This window comes from Gopherus evgoodei, chromosome 23 (assembly GCF_007399415.2).
Source record: "Gopherus evgoodei ecotype Sinaloan lineage chromosome 23, rGopEvg1_v1.p, whole genome shotgun sequence".
Lineage (NCBI taxonomy): Eukaryota > Metazoa > Chordata > Testudines > Testudinidae > Gopherus > Gopherus evgoodei.
In genome coordinates this window covers 5,347,776-5,365,819 of record NC_044344.1, presented here as the reverse complement: position 1 = coordinate 5,365,819, position 18,044 = coordinate 5,347,776, and positions in this window count along the sequence as shown.

The window sequence follows — 18,044 nt, the reverse complement described above, 5'->3', positions numbered from 1 at the left end:
TTCTCTCTTTCTTCCTTTCTCTTTATAATAATAAGGGCCCATTTGATTGCTCTGGGCATTCTTACAACGATTTAAAGAGAACATAGGGGCCAATACAATTCACTAAAGGTACAATCTAGCCCACTGGATGGCCTGACCTCAAAATACAATCCGTCTGAAGCACCTAATGCCTTTGGATACCACACAAAACAAATATTAATGATTATAGATTAATAATTAGGGCTGTTAAGTGATTAAAAAAATAATCACAGGATTAAAAAAATTAATCACGATTAATTATGCTGTTAAACAATAATAGAATACCATGTATTTAAGTATTTTTGGGTGTTTTCTACATTTTCAAATATATTGATTTCAATTACAGCACAGAATACAAAGTGCAAAGTGCTCACTTTGTATTTATTTGTGATTTGCACTGTAAAAAGCAAAAGAAATAGTATTTTTTCAATTCACCTAATACAAGTACTGGAGTGCAATCTCTTTATCATGAAAGTTGAACTTACAAATGTTAGAATTATGTACAAAACTCCCCTGCATTCAAAAATAAAGCCTACAAGTCTACTCAGTCCTGCTTCTTGTTCAGCCAGTCACTCGGACAAAAAAGTTTGGTTACAATTTGCAGAAGATAATGCTGCCAACTTCTTGTTTACAATGTCACCTGGAAGTGAGAACAGGCATCCACATGGTACTGTTGTAGCCGGCATTGCAAGATATTTCCATGCCAGATGCACTAAAGATTCATATGTCCATTCATGCTTCAACCACCATTCCAGAGGACATGCTTTCATGCTGATCATGGGTTCTGCTCAATAAAGATCCAAAGCAGAGAAGACGGACGCATGTTCATTTTCATCATCTGAGTCAGATGTCACCAGCAGAAGGCTGATTTTCTCTGTTGGTGGTTCGGTTCTGTAGTTTCTGCATTGGAGTGTTACACTTCTGAAAGCATGCTCCACACCTCGTCCCTCTCAGATTTTGAACGGCACTTCAGATTCTTAAACCTTGGGTCCAGTGCTGTAGGTATTTTTAGAACTCTCACATTGATGCCTTCTCTGTGTTTTGTCAAATCTGCTGAGAAAGTGTTCTTAAAATGAACATGTGCTAGGTCATCATTCGAGACTGCTATAACATGAAAGGCGGGTAAAACAGAGTGGGAAACATACAATTCCCCCCCCCCAAGGAGTTCAGTCACAGATGTAATTAATGCATTTTTTTTTACAAGCATCTTCAGCAAGGAAGCATGTCCTTTGGAATGGTGGCTGAACCATGAATGGGCATATGAATGTTTAGCATATCTGGCATGCAAATACCTTGCAACGGTGGCTACAAAAGTGCCATGCAAATGCCTGTTCTCACTTTCAGCTGACATTGTAAAGAAGAAGCAGGCAACATTATCTCCCGTAAATGTAAACAAACTTGTTTGTCTTAGCAATTGGCTGAACAAGAAGTAGGACTGAGTGGACTTGTAGGTTCTAAAGTTTTACACTGTTTTGTTTTTGAGTGCAGTTATGTAATAAAAAAATCTACATTTGTAAGCTACACTTTCAGGATAAAGAAATTGCACTACAGTAGTTGTATGCAGGGCCGGCTTTAGGGCGATTCCACTGATTCCCGGGAATTAAGCCCCACGCCTAAGAGGGCCCCGCAGCATCCGGAAGAGGGGCCCCACACCCTCCGCCGAAGAGCCGCCGGAAACAGAGGCAACCGATTGAGCTGCCGCCGAATTGCTGTCGCTATCTTCAGCGGCAGCAATTGAGTTGCTGCTGTCTTCAGCGGCATTTCGGCGGCAGCTCTTTCAAATCAGGCCCTACACGTCCTAAAGCTGGCCCTGCTTGTATGACGTGAATTGAAAAATACTATTTCTTACTAGGAGAATGGTGAAGCACTGGAATGGGTTACCTAGGGTGGTGTTGAAATCTCCTTCCTTAGAGGTTTTTAAAGTCAGGCTTGACAAAGCGCTGGCTGGAATGATTTAGTTATGAATTGGTCCTGCTTTGAGCAGGGGGTGGGACTAGATGACTTCCTGAGGTCCCTTCCAACCCTAATAGTCTATTATTCTATTATTTTGTTTATAATTTTTACAGCGCAAATATTTGTAATAAAAAATAACAATATAAAGTGAGCCCTGTGCACTTTGTATTCTATGTTGTAATAGATATCAATATATTTGAAAATGCAGAAAAAACATCCAAAACATTTAATAAATGTCCGTCGGTATTCTGCTGTTTAACTGCAATTAAGCACAATTCATTTTTTTCATCATGATTAATTTTTTGGAGTTAATTGCATGAGTTAACTGCGACTAATCAACGGCCCTATTCATAATACATGTTCTTGCCCATCAATAATCATCATAAATTTGATGCCTGGTGTTATTTATCATTATATTATTTGTGTTGCAGTAACACTTCCTAGCACCTGTCCTGAGCCAGGAGCCCACTGCGCTAGCTGCAGTACGAACACAGAACAAAAAGACAGTCCCTTCCCTAAAGACCTTAACCCTAGGGGCCTGATCTTGCTCCCATTAAAGTAAAAAAGAGGGGATTTGTCATTGACTTCAATGGAACAGGATTGGGCCTTCTGTCCCTGAACTGGCTTCTTCCCTCAACGGGCCGATTCCGCTCCCGTCACTGTACAACGTCAAGGAAAAGACTCCCATTGACATCTGGGGGAGTTGGATCAGACTGCAAACGTGCACGAAAAAAAGGGGTGTTTTTGCATCCTGTTGGGAAAGTTGATTGGGGCTGAGAAGCAGAAGAGGCGTCCCGAAGCTGGAGTGTAATTAACAACACCTGTGCTGTCACCCATCCCACTGTGGGAAAAGCCATGAGGTCACCAATGAGCACAAGTGCTCAGGACTTTGGTTTTCAGCAGCTCCACCAGGACAGCTGTCCTCGACTCCCTTCCGAATCAAAGCAAACAGTGCCCCATGCCCCAGGACCTGCAGCCCATTGCACCCTAGCACCACACTAAGGTCAGCACTGGCTCAGACAGCACCCCTCTCCTGTATCATCTATGCCACTCCCTGAGGTGTTCCCTGGTACAATCCCAACCTGCACGCCCCTCGCACTCAAGTGGGTCAAGTTGTTTTCAGATTTGACCCCAACCCAGTGCTTCCCCACAAATCTGCATCAGCCCTGCCACCGCCGCCTTGTCATTGGTGCTCAACTTGGGGGGGCCTTTCCACTCTCCGACCCGCACCCACGCTCCATCTCGGGCTGTCTCATGCCTGTGGGGTCTGTGCTGTGGCAGCTGTGTGCGCTGCCCCCACCAGCTCCACTGCCTCGTGGCGCTGCGACTCATCTGCAGGCTTACCCCACAGCACAGCAAGACAGCGGCAGCGGGGCAGACAGTTGCTGCCATGCCCACCCCATGGGCAGGAGGAGGTGATCAGAACCAACCCAGCCCCTAGAGGGGTGGGTTGTTCGCCGATCTGACCCAGAGGCTTGTAGTCAGGGGCCATCAGGTGCAGGTTGGGTTGCAGGCCTCATCTAAGTACCATCCTAGCTAGATTTACAGAGGAGAGCTGAGGAGATCTCAGGCCGTCTTGCAAAGGGAGCCAGCTGTTCCTAGCGTTCAGAGTTTGGAGGAGATGTACAACCAAGATCCCCCTCGCCCAGGGAGAATGCGTCGTTTGGGCACAGAGCTCTATCCCAGCTGCGGGCACAGGGATGCCGCACAGCTCCCAGAACTGGCTCCCCGGGCAGCTGGAGAATTCAGCAGATGACTGAGATTTTACTAGGATTCCAGCTGGAGCCTGGGCTTTGATCTCCCTTCAAACAGAGAGCAGGCAAATGATTTTACAGACCCCCACCCTTACCCCGGCCTGCCTGCGGACTGCGGTAGGGAAGACAGGTCCCAACATGCCCTACAGCCATAGAACCAAGGCCTAGCGGGCTGGAAATATGAGCTTCTTCCAATGCAGTGCAGGCCCCTTAGCCCCTGAAAGGCTTTGGGGGGCCAGGAGAATTGGGGGCGCCCAGGGCCCGAGCGACAGAGAGACTCAGGGAAAGGCCCCACTTGCCCCATCCCTCGATATTGGTGCAGCAGGGATCTTCTCAATAGTCCACCCTCCTCCCTGCCCCCAAGTGACAGGACTTGCCTCGTTCCCCTGGGGAGACTATCCCACAGCCAAACGGTTCTTGCTGCTCCCTAGGGGAAGTGCCTCAGCACAGGCCTGGCTTGGGGATTAAGGGGGGATTCACTCCACTCGGCTCCAGAGGCCAGGAGAGGCTGGGGAAAAGCAGCAGCTGGAGGTGAAGGAACTGTGCTGGGAAGGGTCATGCTGGCAGGAGGAAGGGAATGGAGCAGGGAGAGGAGGAGCAGTGAGGGACTGGCCACAGCACTGGAAGTAGGGGAGACAGAGCAGAGCACTAAGAAGGCAGAGGAGCCAGGGGAGGGGTGGCAGGGGAAGGGATTGGGATGGGCGTGGAGCTGAGATGGGAGACCCCAGGTCCAGGGAAGGGGACCAGGCGCCCTGGCAGTTTCGTGCGTCAGTAGCTGGCTGCTACAAGAGATGGTCCTTTCTAACACCTCGGGGAATCACCAGATGGGGCTGGAGGGGAAGCCCCATGTAGTGGTTAGACAACGGTGGGGGATGAAGGGCACAGAGGGACTCTGGACTCCTGGATTCTGTTCTTGGCTCTGGCTGGGAGTGTTGCATAGTGGTTAGAGCAGGAAACCGTTAAGTCCAAGGGGTCCTTTTCCTGGCTTTGTGAGGGAGCCTGGGGTGGACTTCTGGATTCTATTTCCAGCCTTGCCACTGACCTGCTATGTGGTCCTGGCCACGGTGAGTTGAGTAAGAAGCGGCCTTCCATGCCTCTCCGAGGGCCGCATGGCTCAGTGTGTGATGGAGACCCTCACCCAGAAGGAGGGGGAGGCATGTTTCCAGCCAGCCGGGACTTTCCAGTCGAGCCTCAAGGAAGAGACCAGCTCCACTGAGAAGCCTGACTGGAGTGGCCTGTGGGCTCTGAAGGGCTTGGGGGGTTAATGCCACTGGCTTTGCAGCCTCTGGGAGCTCCTGCCCGATGGCAGCCCTCCTGGGGTCAGAGCACCTGCAGCTCTCACCACTGCTTTTCCATCAGCAAGTCTCCAAGCACTTTACAAAGGAGGTCAGTAACATTAGCCCTGTTTTACAACTGGGGAAACTGAGGCATAGCAAGGTGACATGACTCGCCCTAGGTCACCCAGCAGGCTAGCCACAGTGCCAGAAGTTGAACTCTCATCTCTGGAGTCCTAGATCAGGACCTGAGCTATTAGGCCACAGTGGTGTAACAGAATCAGGGGACCAACGCTAAAAGTCAGAGAGGACCCAGTGATGGCCCTGTGGACTCTGTAATTAGGAGCTCCAGGCCGGATTGCTGCAGTTTTAGTCCCCTGTGGCAATCTCAGGATGCACACCAGGCACCCAGGACTTTGCTCAGGGTGGCTAATTGGATAATTGCTTTGATTATCAAGGGAGTGGGCAGAGCTCTGAGCTCCACTATCCCCCACGGAGAGAAACCCAACTCCCTTAAGGCCTATCTCTCCCATCCCCACTGTGAGTCAGGAGGCAGGAGCCATCTGGCACCTGGTGTCTCCCAATCCCCCCGCCTCAGGGACTCTGAAAGGGCTTGTGAAGACTGAACTCAAAGCCATCGACTGGTGCCTAGTCAGCACTCATTTGCATCATCCACTGCAGGGTCCTGACTTCTAAACCCAGCAGCCTGGACCATGGGAGCACTTGTCCAAGAAAGAGTTAAACATCATATGCTGCTTTCCGCCCAGGGCTGTCACAGATTCATCACCATCCCCATGCTGATTTGGCAGCCTCTGGTCTGGGGTAATTGACAACTGGGATAGCAGGGGGATGTCGGTCAGGAGTGAGGAGTATCAGCAGAGCTCTGTGTGGGTCATCCAGGACTGGGATAGCAGGGGGCTGTGGGGTGGGAGTGAGGAGTATCGGCAGAGCTGTGTGTGGGTTGCCCAGGACTGGGATAGCAGGGGGCGGTGGGGTGGGAGTGAGGGGTATCAGCGGAGCTGTGGGGGGCTGTGGGGTGGCAGTGAGGGGTATCAGCAGAGCTGGGGGGACTGAGGGGTAGGAATGAGGGGTATCAACAGAGCTGTGTGTGGGTCACCCAGGACTGGGATAGCAGGCGGCTGTGGGGTGGGAGTGAGGGGTATCAGCAGAGTTGCGGGGGGCTGTGGGGTGGGAGTGAGGGGTTTCAACAGAACTCTGTGTGGGTTGCCCAGGACTGGGATAGCAGGGGGGATGTCGGTCGGGGTGAGGGGTATCAGCAGAGCTGTGGATGGGTGGGTTGTCCAGGACTGGGATAGCAGGGGGGATGTCGGTCGGGGTGAGGGGTATCAGCAGAGCTGTGGATGGGTGGGTTGCCCAGGACTGGGATAGCAGGGGGGATGTCGGTCGGGGTGAGGGGTATATGCAGAGCTGTGGATGGGTGGGTTGTCCAGGACTGTGCTAGCAGGGGGGCCGTGAGGGTTAGTCAATGGGGACGGTACCCTGGCCAGCCCCTCCTGCCTTTCGCTCTGTTTGGCCTGGGCCCAGAGGGGCAGGGCTGGGACTCCATTTCCGACTGTAGAGATAAGTGCCTGTGATGCGCTAGGAATCCTGTCGCCAGGGGTGGATCCGGCACCATAAATAAACCTGCGTTGTCTCTCCCACCTGTATTTATCTGTCTATGGCAGGGCTTCCACCCATCAAGGAGGGACCATCTGAATCGTCAAACATGACAGAGGAGGCGGTGGGGGCAAGGAATAAGGAAGGGGAGAGGGGCAGCCAGCGGGGACGGGACTCAAATTCATCCGCAGTCCCAATCGCTCTCTCTTCAGGCTCCACCCCAGAGGGCTCAACAACCAATGCTTTGGCTGATGTATCAAAGCCCATTCGACGAGTGCCCATCCACCAATTTGAACGGGCTTGGACCCGTCTCTGAACCTTGCTAGCGGGATGGGGCCTGTGGCCTGGGGAAGAGTCCCCGAGGATCCGTGAGCAGCTCCAGCAGCAGGAGGTGAAGAAAGAATGGACAATGACCCCTAGAAATGGAAAGGATCAAGAGCAAATGTCCTTCTCACAGTGTCTCCTGCCCATGTGCCTCTGGCCTGCAGGGCAGAGGGGCAGCTGGGCCTGCCAAGGAAGGGCCCCCTGGTTGCTGGGATCTGGTCACACCCACATGCACTGGCGCCGATGGTTGCCCCAGTGCAGAACAATGAAGGCCCCTCGCCTATAGTTGGGGAGCACGTCCCTTCCCAGCAGTCATTGCAGGATCTCCTCCCACCCCAGGAGAAGAACTTTAGGGGAGGATTAGAGGGTGAAACAAGCCACTCTGCAGCTGCTGGTGGGGTGCAGCCCAGAGGCTGCCATCTGCATCCCCTGGGCAGTATGAGGCTCGCAGGACAGAATGGATGAGGGCAGGGGCGGTGGCTGTCATAAATGCGTATCAAGTTGGCTATGGCGGGTTGCTATGATGGGTGTTGGAGCAGCTGGGTATTCCAGGGTAGGTTGCTATGACAGGTGTTGGGGCAGCCAGGGCAGGTTGCTATGATGCATATCGAGGTGGCTGTGGCAGGTTGCTATGATGCATATCAAGGCGGCTGTGGGGGGTTGCTATGATAGGTGTTGGGGCTGCCAGGGCAGGTTGCTATGATGCTTATCAAGGTGGTTGGGGTGGGTTGCTATGGCAGGTGTCAGGGCGACCGGGTGTTCCAGCGTGGGTTGCTATGACAGCTATTGGAGTGTCCATGGCAAGTTGCTATGTCAGGTGCAGGATATCCATTGAGGGTTGCTAGGACATCGAGTGTTGCTATGATGGGTATTGGGGCGGCCAAGGTGTGTTACTGTGACTGGCAGCTATGGTGGGTTGTTATGATGGGCATAGACCTGGGCTGACCCAGGGGTTAAGGAGCATTTTGACTCCCGGAGCCCATCCCCACCCCACAAGGGCCCCCTCTGAATGCCCTGGACAGAAGGGTGTGGGCTTTGGTGGGCATTGTCTTCCCCTCACCTGTGGCACAGCGGGTGGGGGTGGCTGCGGCTGCAGGGTGCTCACCCACGCACAGCTCCCTGCCACGTCCCCTTGTGCCAAACCTCCGAGCAGCCCCAGGGCGGGCAGCTGAAACCGGCTCCGAATGGGACCATCCTCTCCCACTGGAGCCAAATAATTGCTCGGTGCTTTGTTGTGCGCTGTCTGTGGCCCCGGGGCCTTCATTTGTGGGAACTTGCTGTGGCGAGTTGCCTTTCTCTTTAATTACCTTCCCCTCCTCACTCGCTCTCCTGCTTATTCACTGCCTGGCAGCCGGGTGCAACTCCCAAACCCGGCCCTCCGCTGGGCCCTGACGCTGCCTCCTGCTCTGCTTCTCCCCCCGCCCTACCCGCCGCAGCCTTGTATTCAGTCTGTGCTGATGGAGCAAGACTGCTGAGGGGCCGGAGCAGCAGGAAGGGGGCAGCAGGACTTCTCTTCCTAGAGCTGGGAGGGAAGTGGAGACTAATGGTTACAGAAGAGTTGGGGGCCTGGAATGCCACACTCCTGGGTTCTGTTCCTGACTGTGGTCTAGTGATTACTTACAGCAGCAGGAAATGGAAGCCTGGGTTTTTCTCCTGGTCCTGGGAGGATGTGTCGTCTGGGAATTGAAGCAGGCAGAATCTGAGCCAGGATGCCTGGGTTCTCTTTGTTGCTTTATGGAGGGATGCTGTCTAGGGGTCAGAGCAGAGGGGACTGGGAGGCAAGACTCTTGGGTAAATTTCTCAGCTGTGCCACTGATTTACTAGGTGATCTTGTGCAAGTCACTTAACCTCTCTCTGACTCACTTGACCCTTTTGGAATAGGGACTAATTTCACCCCCGCACCCCTAGGGCTGTTCTGAAGCTCAGCTGATGTTGCTCCAAAAGGGCCCTCCCACTCATACGCTATTTGCTCGTCCCCAGACAAGGGACATAATGAGACCTATGGATTATTACAAATAAATCCTGGAGAACTAATATAAGACCCAAGCCTGTACCTGGACTCTTGCAAGACTGGGGCCAGAAGCGGCAGAAAGAGAGATATTGGGGTGTGTTGGGTTAGGGTGACTGTGCATGATTGTGTGCACGCATGCGTATGAGAGCAAGGAAGGCAGGGAGGAGAAATGGGGACCAGAGTTTAAAGAACCCTGTGACAATCTCCCTGCAGCTGACTGTAGCCATCTACTCCAGCCTACCATTTCTGACAGCAATCAGCCCTTCTCCTCGCTCCTTAAGGGGGCAGCAGCCAATTGTGCAATATTCCCCCATGGGGCGGGAATTGCCCCCGCCCCCTGCTGGCAGTGGGCCTGCTGGGCCACGCGGCTGTGCGGGACCTGTTGGTCTCCTAGTCCTGGCAGCAGGGCCGGCCCACAACATTTTGGCACCTGAGGCAGGGAGCTCAAATGACGCCCCCATAATCCCTCGCTTGGGCCAAAACTTTGAGGTCTCAATTCTGCCTTCTTCCTGTTCTACTCCTCTCACGGTACTGCTCTGCTGCCTACCCCAATAAAGGAGAACTAACAACTTAAAATGCCTTGTTCAAAAATTGTAAGTAACACTTAACTTTCAAACACCTGAACTGCAAATGTAACTTTTCTTGTCTGCATAGTAAACACCGACATTTTTATCTGTTTGAATAAGGAAAGTGGTGCTTTCCGGGCCGTCTTGGTTGCAAAGAATTGAACTGCTTCCTGAAGGTCCACAGTCTGGGCCAGCTCATGCTCTGTTGAGATGGTTACAAGGCTGACCAGCCTCTCCTGTGTCATTGTGGAGCGTAGATGTGTTTTTATTAACTTCAGCTTGAAGAAGCTGCGTTCTCCACTGGCAAGGGTTACAGGAAGTGTTAGAAGTATGCGCAGAGCAACAAAAGCATTTGGAAAGAGGGTGGTCATCTTATTTGTGCACATATATTCCAGAACTGCCTTTGGAGTTGATCCTGCTGAAATGTATCTTGAAAGGGCTTTCAGTTCATCACCTAAATCACTCGCATCAATATCGTGCATGTCATCATGTGTCAATGCTGCCTCTAGTGCCCTGCACTGCTGGTGTAGGTCTTCTTCAGGTAGAGTGAGGAGTTTGGGAATATCCTATAACATCCCAAATATACTGCTGTGTTCCTTGAGCTGCATGAAACGTTCTTCAACTGACTCTATCACACAATCTAGCATCCGGTTAAATAAATCAACTTTGAATTGTTGTTTGGGTTTCTTATGGGATTATCCCATGCCTCATAATCAAAATGTCTTCTTCAGTGATTCTTGTATCCTTGAATGGGTGGGAAAATAGCTTCAGTGTGAAGTTCCTCTGCCAACTTCTGTGTACTCTTCAGAATGTTTTGAAATCCCTCATCTAACTGGTATGACTGTAGGTATGACTTTGCTTTGTCCAGTCGTTCCATTGCTCCAGATATATCAAGGTCAACACCTTGGAGTCTCTTGCTTACAATATTTATTTCAAACAGTAGGTCATGCCACAACACTAAGCCACACAGAAATTTGAAGTTATGTATTTTTCTGGTGATTCCATTTCCCTCTGCCACTGTTCTCCCACAAACAGTTTCTGTCATAGCATTATCCTCCATAACGGCAACTATGGCATCATCTATCTTCCCAGTGTGGTGTTTGATAGGCTTTATTGCCTCCACTCGACTTTCCCATCGTGTGGCACTCAGTGGGTTTCAGTGTCAGAGAGAATGTTCCTAGATGTTGCTTCAAAATTTGCCGTCGATGAGTTGATGCAAAGAAGAATACAAAGATGCTTTGAATTACAATTAGAATACAAAGATGCTGCACCACTGACCACCAAGTTCAATGAATGACAACTGCATGGGACAAAAAAAGCTCGAGGGTTTAACTCTCAGATCCGTGTCTGCGCTCCTCTGTTCTGTCCTCTCATGTTGGTACCATTATCGTAGCCCTGACCTCTCATGTCAGCTATCACAATTTCCGTATCTTTCAGCTTTTAAAGAAACACATTTGTCATACCAGCTCCTGTAGTATCATCAGTGTCAATAAATTCTAGAAAATGCTAACAGTCACCATTGCAGGGACATTTTCACTAGGTTCTGTTGTTGTTACAAAAGGCACCATTAAAGTAATTTGTTCCATATGGCTGATGTCAGGTGTGCAGTCCAGAATTACTGAGTAATATCTTGCTGACTTCAGATCTGCCACAGTCATCAGCTCCTCAATTTTAAGGAAGTTTCCATTGTTTGGCACATACAGCTGATCTGAAGTGCCACACAGTGCTAGGTTTTGGGTAGCAAGCATTCTCACAATGCCAATGAGCCTTTTCAGAACATTTTGCCAGTAAAGAGACTCTAATGTAATCTTCTCTCGATGCTGATCATCTATGGTGGCCTTTAATCTTAGTCTCATCTCAAGCTCTTTCCATCTATGGAATGCTTTCTGGTGATTTGCTGCCTTCTCACGGCATGCCAGATTTCTAGCCAGGTTTTTCCAGTCCTTTGTTCCTGTAGAACCCAATGCGGCTGGAACATTAGACTGGAAGAGTCTGCAACAAAAACAGTATGCAGCATTCTGGGTTTTGGGGTACATAAGCCATGGCCTCTCCACTTTGTCACCATTGGGGATTTCACGCCAGTAATGTGTTGGATGGAAACTTCTATTTTCATTGTCTTTGGGGAACGTGAAGTTTTTCACTTGCTGTGGCCCAGGCAGTACAAGGAAGTCCCTCAGGCTACTGCTCAAATGGGTCCACAGTCCTGGATCCTCTAGACTTAAGGAACTAAACTCAGCAGCAGCTGTTTCTTGTGCCTCCACCTCACTCTTCTTCAGGAATGTGCATGGTTACATCCCTTTGAGATGGAGATCTGGATGCTGCAGTCAGGTCACCTGCATTCTGACTAACTGGAAGACCAGGCATCTCCTCACCACTCACATCCTCACTGGGGCCGGAAGGCTCACCATGAACATCTGTGTTTACGTATCTCAGGAGAGCTCCTTCCTGCTTAGATAGAAAAGCTTCCTTTGCTTTCTTTTCCTGAATGCTGCCCAGAGGGGCGTTTTCTTCTTTCACTCATGACTGCTGTTCCGTGCCAGCTAGAGTGGCTCTCAACACTCAGTTGAAGGGGACGAATAAGCAGGCTGGTAGCAGGGCCTGAGTGAGGGAAGATATCAGCGTCTTAAGGGCCTAACTGGCTCCTACTACTTCAGTTGTCTGCCTGTTCTCCTCAAGTGGGTTCAGGGAAGCAGCAGGATACAGGAAGCTCCCTGGGAAGCTGGTGTGAATCAGTGCAGGCTCCTAGGGGTGTTGGAGGGGTATACAAGAGACTCCCCCTCCTCTCTCTCCCTGCAGCTCCTGCTGCTTTCCGTCATTCCCTCTCACCTGTTCTCCTGCCTGCCTGTTATGTCTCTTGTGCCCTCCTTCCTCCATCTCTGCGCATCTAGAGTAGAGACAATACTTATGCACCAGCAGCAGACACAATTTTCTACACTCTGGGTCCTAGTGGCACCCCCTCTCCCCACAGTCTGGCACCTCAGTTCGCCTCATGGTAAGGCCAGCCTTGCCTGGCAGCACCATAGGAGCTGCTGGGGCATTAGCTGGCGGAGGGCACCTGCTTGACCTACCTAAGGCAGCGTCTCACCACCCAGCTGAGGGCTGCAGCCTGTAGGTGGACTCCATGCTCAGCGGCTTTGCAGGAAAGCGGAGCTGGTCTGACAGGTTTGCCCAGGGGAGCGCTTGCAATCAGGAGACCTGGGGGATGAGACTGTTGTGTCTCTCTCTCTCTCTCTTGCAGCACAGGGCTGTGGGTGGGTGACACCAGCTGAGGCGCGGGAGTGTCACTCTGATTTATTACCCTCGCCTCACCTGGGGCCCAGCTGCTTGAGCTGGTGGGGATGCATCTTTGATTCTGCACAAGGTGCAAGGCCTATCCTGTTGCTCTGCCTTGGCTGGGGAAGCCCCTGCTGGAAAAGGGGCCTGGCGGCAGGGGGAGGGGGAATGCTGCGATCTCAGGCTCATTCTTTGCAAAGGTCCCTTCTGAAACACAAATCCGGCCCGCTCTGCACCTAACACTTAGGTCGACCTAGGTATGTTGCTCAGAGGTGTGAAAAATCCACCCTCCTGAGAGATGTAGTGAAACTGGCCCAAGCCGTCGGATAGCTGCTGCTGGCTTGATGGCAGAATTTCACCACTTCTTGAGGGGATGGATTTACCACAGAGATGGAGGGGGAAACCCCCACCTCTGTTGCTATAGCAAGTGTCTACACCACAGTGCTACAGCAGCGCCACTGTAGCATGGACATAGCCTCCACCACTGCTGTGTGTGCATCCACACATGCGTGTCATCAGTGTGTCTCTATTGGTGATTGTAGATACCTGGCGCTAGCGCCAGAGGAGTGGTGTGCTGTCGTCCCTGACACAGTGGGTCTGGGTAGGGGGTGCAGTGCATCTGATGTAGCATGATGGATCAGTGGGTGCAGATGCTGCAGTGGGTCTGGGTGTGGGGCACAGTGCCTCTGATGTAGAGCATATGTGTCAGTGGGTCTATGTTGGATACAGGAGATGGATGCAATGGGACTGTCCTTCCCCCTGCTCTAACCCATTCTAATTAGGTCAGTTTTGCTCTACAAAACTCTGCTGGCCAAATGGGACCTGCCTAGCTCACTGGGGCTGAGCACTCTGACTGGTCACTGCAACATCCCTCCTTCCTCCGGAGAAGGATTCCCCTGCAGGGTGAGGTCCTGCTCAGCAGCTCTCTCAGAGACAGCTGGGTCCCATTTATAGGGGGAGTGAGTGCCTGGTGTCAGGAATAAAGGCTCCCAGCTCAAAAAGAAGAGGGAAGTGAATCCAAACCAGCTCTCAACTGGAGCAATTACAGCACCTTCTTAAGACGAAATCTGATCTGCTCGTTTGGGCCTAAATCGTTAACTGGAGCATTAGTGATTTCTTCGACGAATGAACATGGTTTGTATATCTCATTGCAGGGCACATAACCCAGGAAAGGTGTAATTTACACGTGGGTAACCCAGCTCCAGTGGGGCATCGGTGCCTGGGGGGGCAGCTGTGACATCATGCTACGTGGATGGCTCACAAATTCAGCTCCCTTTGGTCGCGCCTGTTAAACGAACCTGTTCCTGCATTTGGCTTGAATGAGAATTATTGTCTTTCTCTAACGCCCTTGGTGCAGATCCTTAAAGAGGTTTAGTCGCCTACTTCATATTGATCTCAGTGGAAGATAGGAGCCTAAATACCTTTGTGGATCTAGGCCCTTCTGTTTGAGGAGCTTAGAGCCAGTTTCCCTGAGCTGTGGTGCAGGGAGCAGTCGCTGGGGGTCTTCAGACAGCTGGCTTTGCTGGTGAGTTGCAGTTTGCTCCATGCGAGACAGGGAAAGTACTGGAGACTGGTCAATTTCACAGTGGTTCTAATCAGTTCTGCTTTCCATTGTCCTGGGGTAGCTGGGTTTCCAGGAGGGCTGTTTCAGTCATTCTCCCTGCACTTCAAAGACCCATATGGGGACAGCAGCGGGGCTGAATGGCTGCAGTTTGTTTGTCATTAGTTTTTGATAGGAAGTTTATGGGAAATGCCCTGGACTTGAATCTCTGTTTCTTTACAACTCCTGGGCTGGGCCCGATCCTCAGCTTGCGTCAGTGGGTGCCGTTCCATTGACGTCGATGGAGCTATGCTGATTTACACCAGCTGGGGACCTGATGGCAAGTCAGCATTTGCCCCAGTGCAAAACACCACCCAACCCGAATGCTGGTGCTTTACACCCGGCTTTGCCCAGGTGTAAATAATGGCACAAGGTTCAGGGCGATGGAAAAATTGTGCCCATTGACAGGTGAACGGGGGAAATCTAGTGATCTCTGAAGAGCTGTAAACCACCCAGCAACCAGGAAAAAAATCCTGGTTTTTGCAAAAGTTTCCTGGTGTGTCTGAGACATTGTTTTCATGCTTAGTTTAACTCTCACTGTTCTGGGAAATGTTTATCCCTATACAATGGCATGGTCTAATGGGTAGGACAGTGACTGCGAGTCAGGAGATTTCAGGTCTGTTCCTGACTCTGCCCCTGCACCTGCTGGATGACCTTGAATGAGTCACTTCACCTCTTTCTGCCTCAGTTTTTCCTCCTACCCTTTGCCTGTCCTGTCTATTAGCTTGTAAGTTCTCTGGGGTGGGGACTGGCTGTTGCTGTTTACATAGAAACATAGAATATCGAGGTTGGAAGGGACCTCAGGAGATCATCTAGTCCAACCCCCTGCTCAAAGCAGGACAAATCCCCAGACAGTAGTTGGGTTTTTTCGGGGGGCAGCTTGTACTTTGCAAAGAGATGCTCCGGGCAGACCCTCAGCTGAAGTCAGAGAGACCTTGTCTTGCCACGTGTCCCATGAATCTGGGATGATTTTTCTTGATGATTTTCTAGTGGCTTCTCAATTTGGCAAAGAGGAGACCACCCTTTCCTGCCAGACAACACGCTTGTGGGCTGCAGAGAGGGAGGGAGATTTGCCAGGTTAATTCAGAATTGGGTTTAAATGATTCCAGGCTGTCAGGTTTCCTTAGGAAACGCACGGGGAGGCTGTTCATTTGAAAGGTCAACCCCCCCAGGCTGTTTCAGACTCCTAGTGATGAATGCTTCCTTGCGGCTCAGCATGAACTGGTGAGAACCTGACTAGAAGATAGTCTAGAGATCCTGCCTTTGTTTAGAAAATAAAACCACCCAGGGGATGGAGGGCATTTCTAAAATGTTACCCTCTGAGGCAATCTACTGCAGCAATCTATGCAGGCTAGAAATAAGGTGCAGATTTTAGCAGTGAGGGTAATTAACAGTGGAACAACTTACCTACGGATGTGGTGGCTTCTCCACCACTTGAAGTCTTTAAATTAAGACTGGATCTCTTTCCACAAGGTTTTCGAGCTCAGCCAGCAGTTCGGGACTTGATGCAGGAGGCACTGGGTGAGTTTCTCTGGCCTGTGACGTACAGGTTAGACTAGATTATCAGAATGGTCCCTTCTGGCCTTAGCATGTACTCATCGGGTCTCATGGCGAGAGCTCGCTGCTGTGTCACGGTGCAAATTTCACCGCCAAACCAGTCTGCGCTGGGAAGTTCCATGATGCCACAGCCTCGCTGCTCCAGTACCCAGCAAGCAAGCTTAAAGCTAGCTCAGCTGTGTCTACGCAAACTGCAATCCCAGCCCCTGTGACTGCACCACAGACAAACCCTAGGACCATGTTCCCCCTGAGTTAACCCTCAGTGTAGTTGAGAGGTCAGATTCTGCACTGCTCCCCCAGGAGAGCGCAACACAGAATCCCCATTGCGCTGTGCCACAGTTCCAGCCCTTCCTGATGCTCTGCCCCTTTTGTCCCAGCCCCACACCGAGTCAAGGCTAATCCCTCATGTGCTCCAATGTCGGGGAGACCGGTCCTGCGTGGCGATGATGTGTCAGCCTGCAGGATGGTTTCAGCCCTGAGCGAGCCTGGCTGTGTTTACCAGCCGTCTTGAAGGCTGAGTGTTCTCTGATGCCAGGCCCAAAGCTGAATTCCCCCATGACTGGGTTTCCTGGTCTCCCTCCCCCACTTCTCCAATGAGGAGTCTGGTGGCACCATAAAGACTAACAGATTTATTTGGGCATAAGCTTTTGTGGGTAAAAGACCCACTTCTTCAGATGCAGATGTGAAAATTACAGATGCAGGCAGAAATATACTGACACATGAAGAGATGGGAGTCACCTTACAAGTGGAGAACCAGTGTTGCCAGGGCCAATCCAGTCAGGGTGAATGTGGTCCACTCCCAATAATTGATTAATTGTGTCCAGTTCTGGGCACCACATTTCAAGAAAGATGTGGAGAAATTGGAGAGGGTCCAGAGAAGAGCAACAAGAATGATTAAAGGTCTTGAGAACATGACCTATGAAGGAAGGCTGAAGGAATTGGGTTTGTTTAGTTTGGAAAAGAGAAGACTGAGAGGGGACATGATAGCAGTTTTCAGGTATCTAAAAGGGTGTCATCAGGAGGAGGGAGAAAACTTGTTCACCTTAGCCTCCAATGATAGAACAAGAAGCAATGGGCTTAAACTGCAGCAAGGGAGATTTAGGTTGGTCATTAGGAAAAAGTTCCTAACTGTCAGGGTAGTTAAACACTGGAATAGATTGCCTAGGGAAGTTGTGGAATCTCCATCTCTGGAGATATTTAAGAGTAGGTTAGATAAATGTCTATCAGGGATGGTCTAGACAGTATTTGGTCCTGCCATGAGGGCAGGGGACTGGACTCGATGACCTCTCGAGGTCCCTTCCAGTCCTAGAGTCTATGAGTCTATGAGGCGGCGTCAATACCAAGAGAGGGAAAATTGCTTTTGTAGTGAGCCAGCCACTCCCAGGCCCTACTCAAGTCCAAACTGATGGTGTTAAATTTGCAAATGAATTGTAGCATCTGTAATTTTCACTCTGTGCATCTGAAGAAGTGGGTATTTTACCCACGAAAGCTTATGCCCAAATAAATCTGTTAGTCTTTAAGGTGCCACCAGACTCCTCGTTATTTTTGTGGGCACAGACGAACACGGCTACCCCTCTGATACCCCACTGCTGACAGTTCCAACCTCAATCACAAACATCTCAGCTGCTTTGAGGCAGGATTCAGTTCCAGCCGCCTTCCCGGCTCTCCTGACTTTCTGCTGCTATTGTTCCTGCCAGGACTTCGGAGTCCCAGCTTGCAGCCCTGTGGTATGACATCCAGAATTTGCTGGAGAGATCAAAGTCTTGTTTAGCTCTCTTTGAGGTTGGACCAGCCCATTAGGGGGCGGAAATGATAGCATGTGAAAGCCCCGGCTGGCCAATCCCACTGCTCAAATCTGGAAAGTTGCTAGCAGGCAAGTGGCCCATGGACTGAGGTTTCTTGCCCACGCACATGCGTCAACCCGTCTTGGCTAGTGGATGAAGGGGAATGAAAATCCCAGCAAAAGGGATAAAGGTGCCAGATGTTCGTGAACTGACATCTGATCTCCTAAGGCGGCGGGAAAGGGTGAATTAGACAGAACTTCCAGAGCAATGAAAAACTGCAAGGGCTGGTCCCTTGCGGCTGTGCACCCTGTCC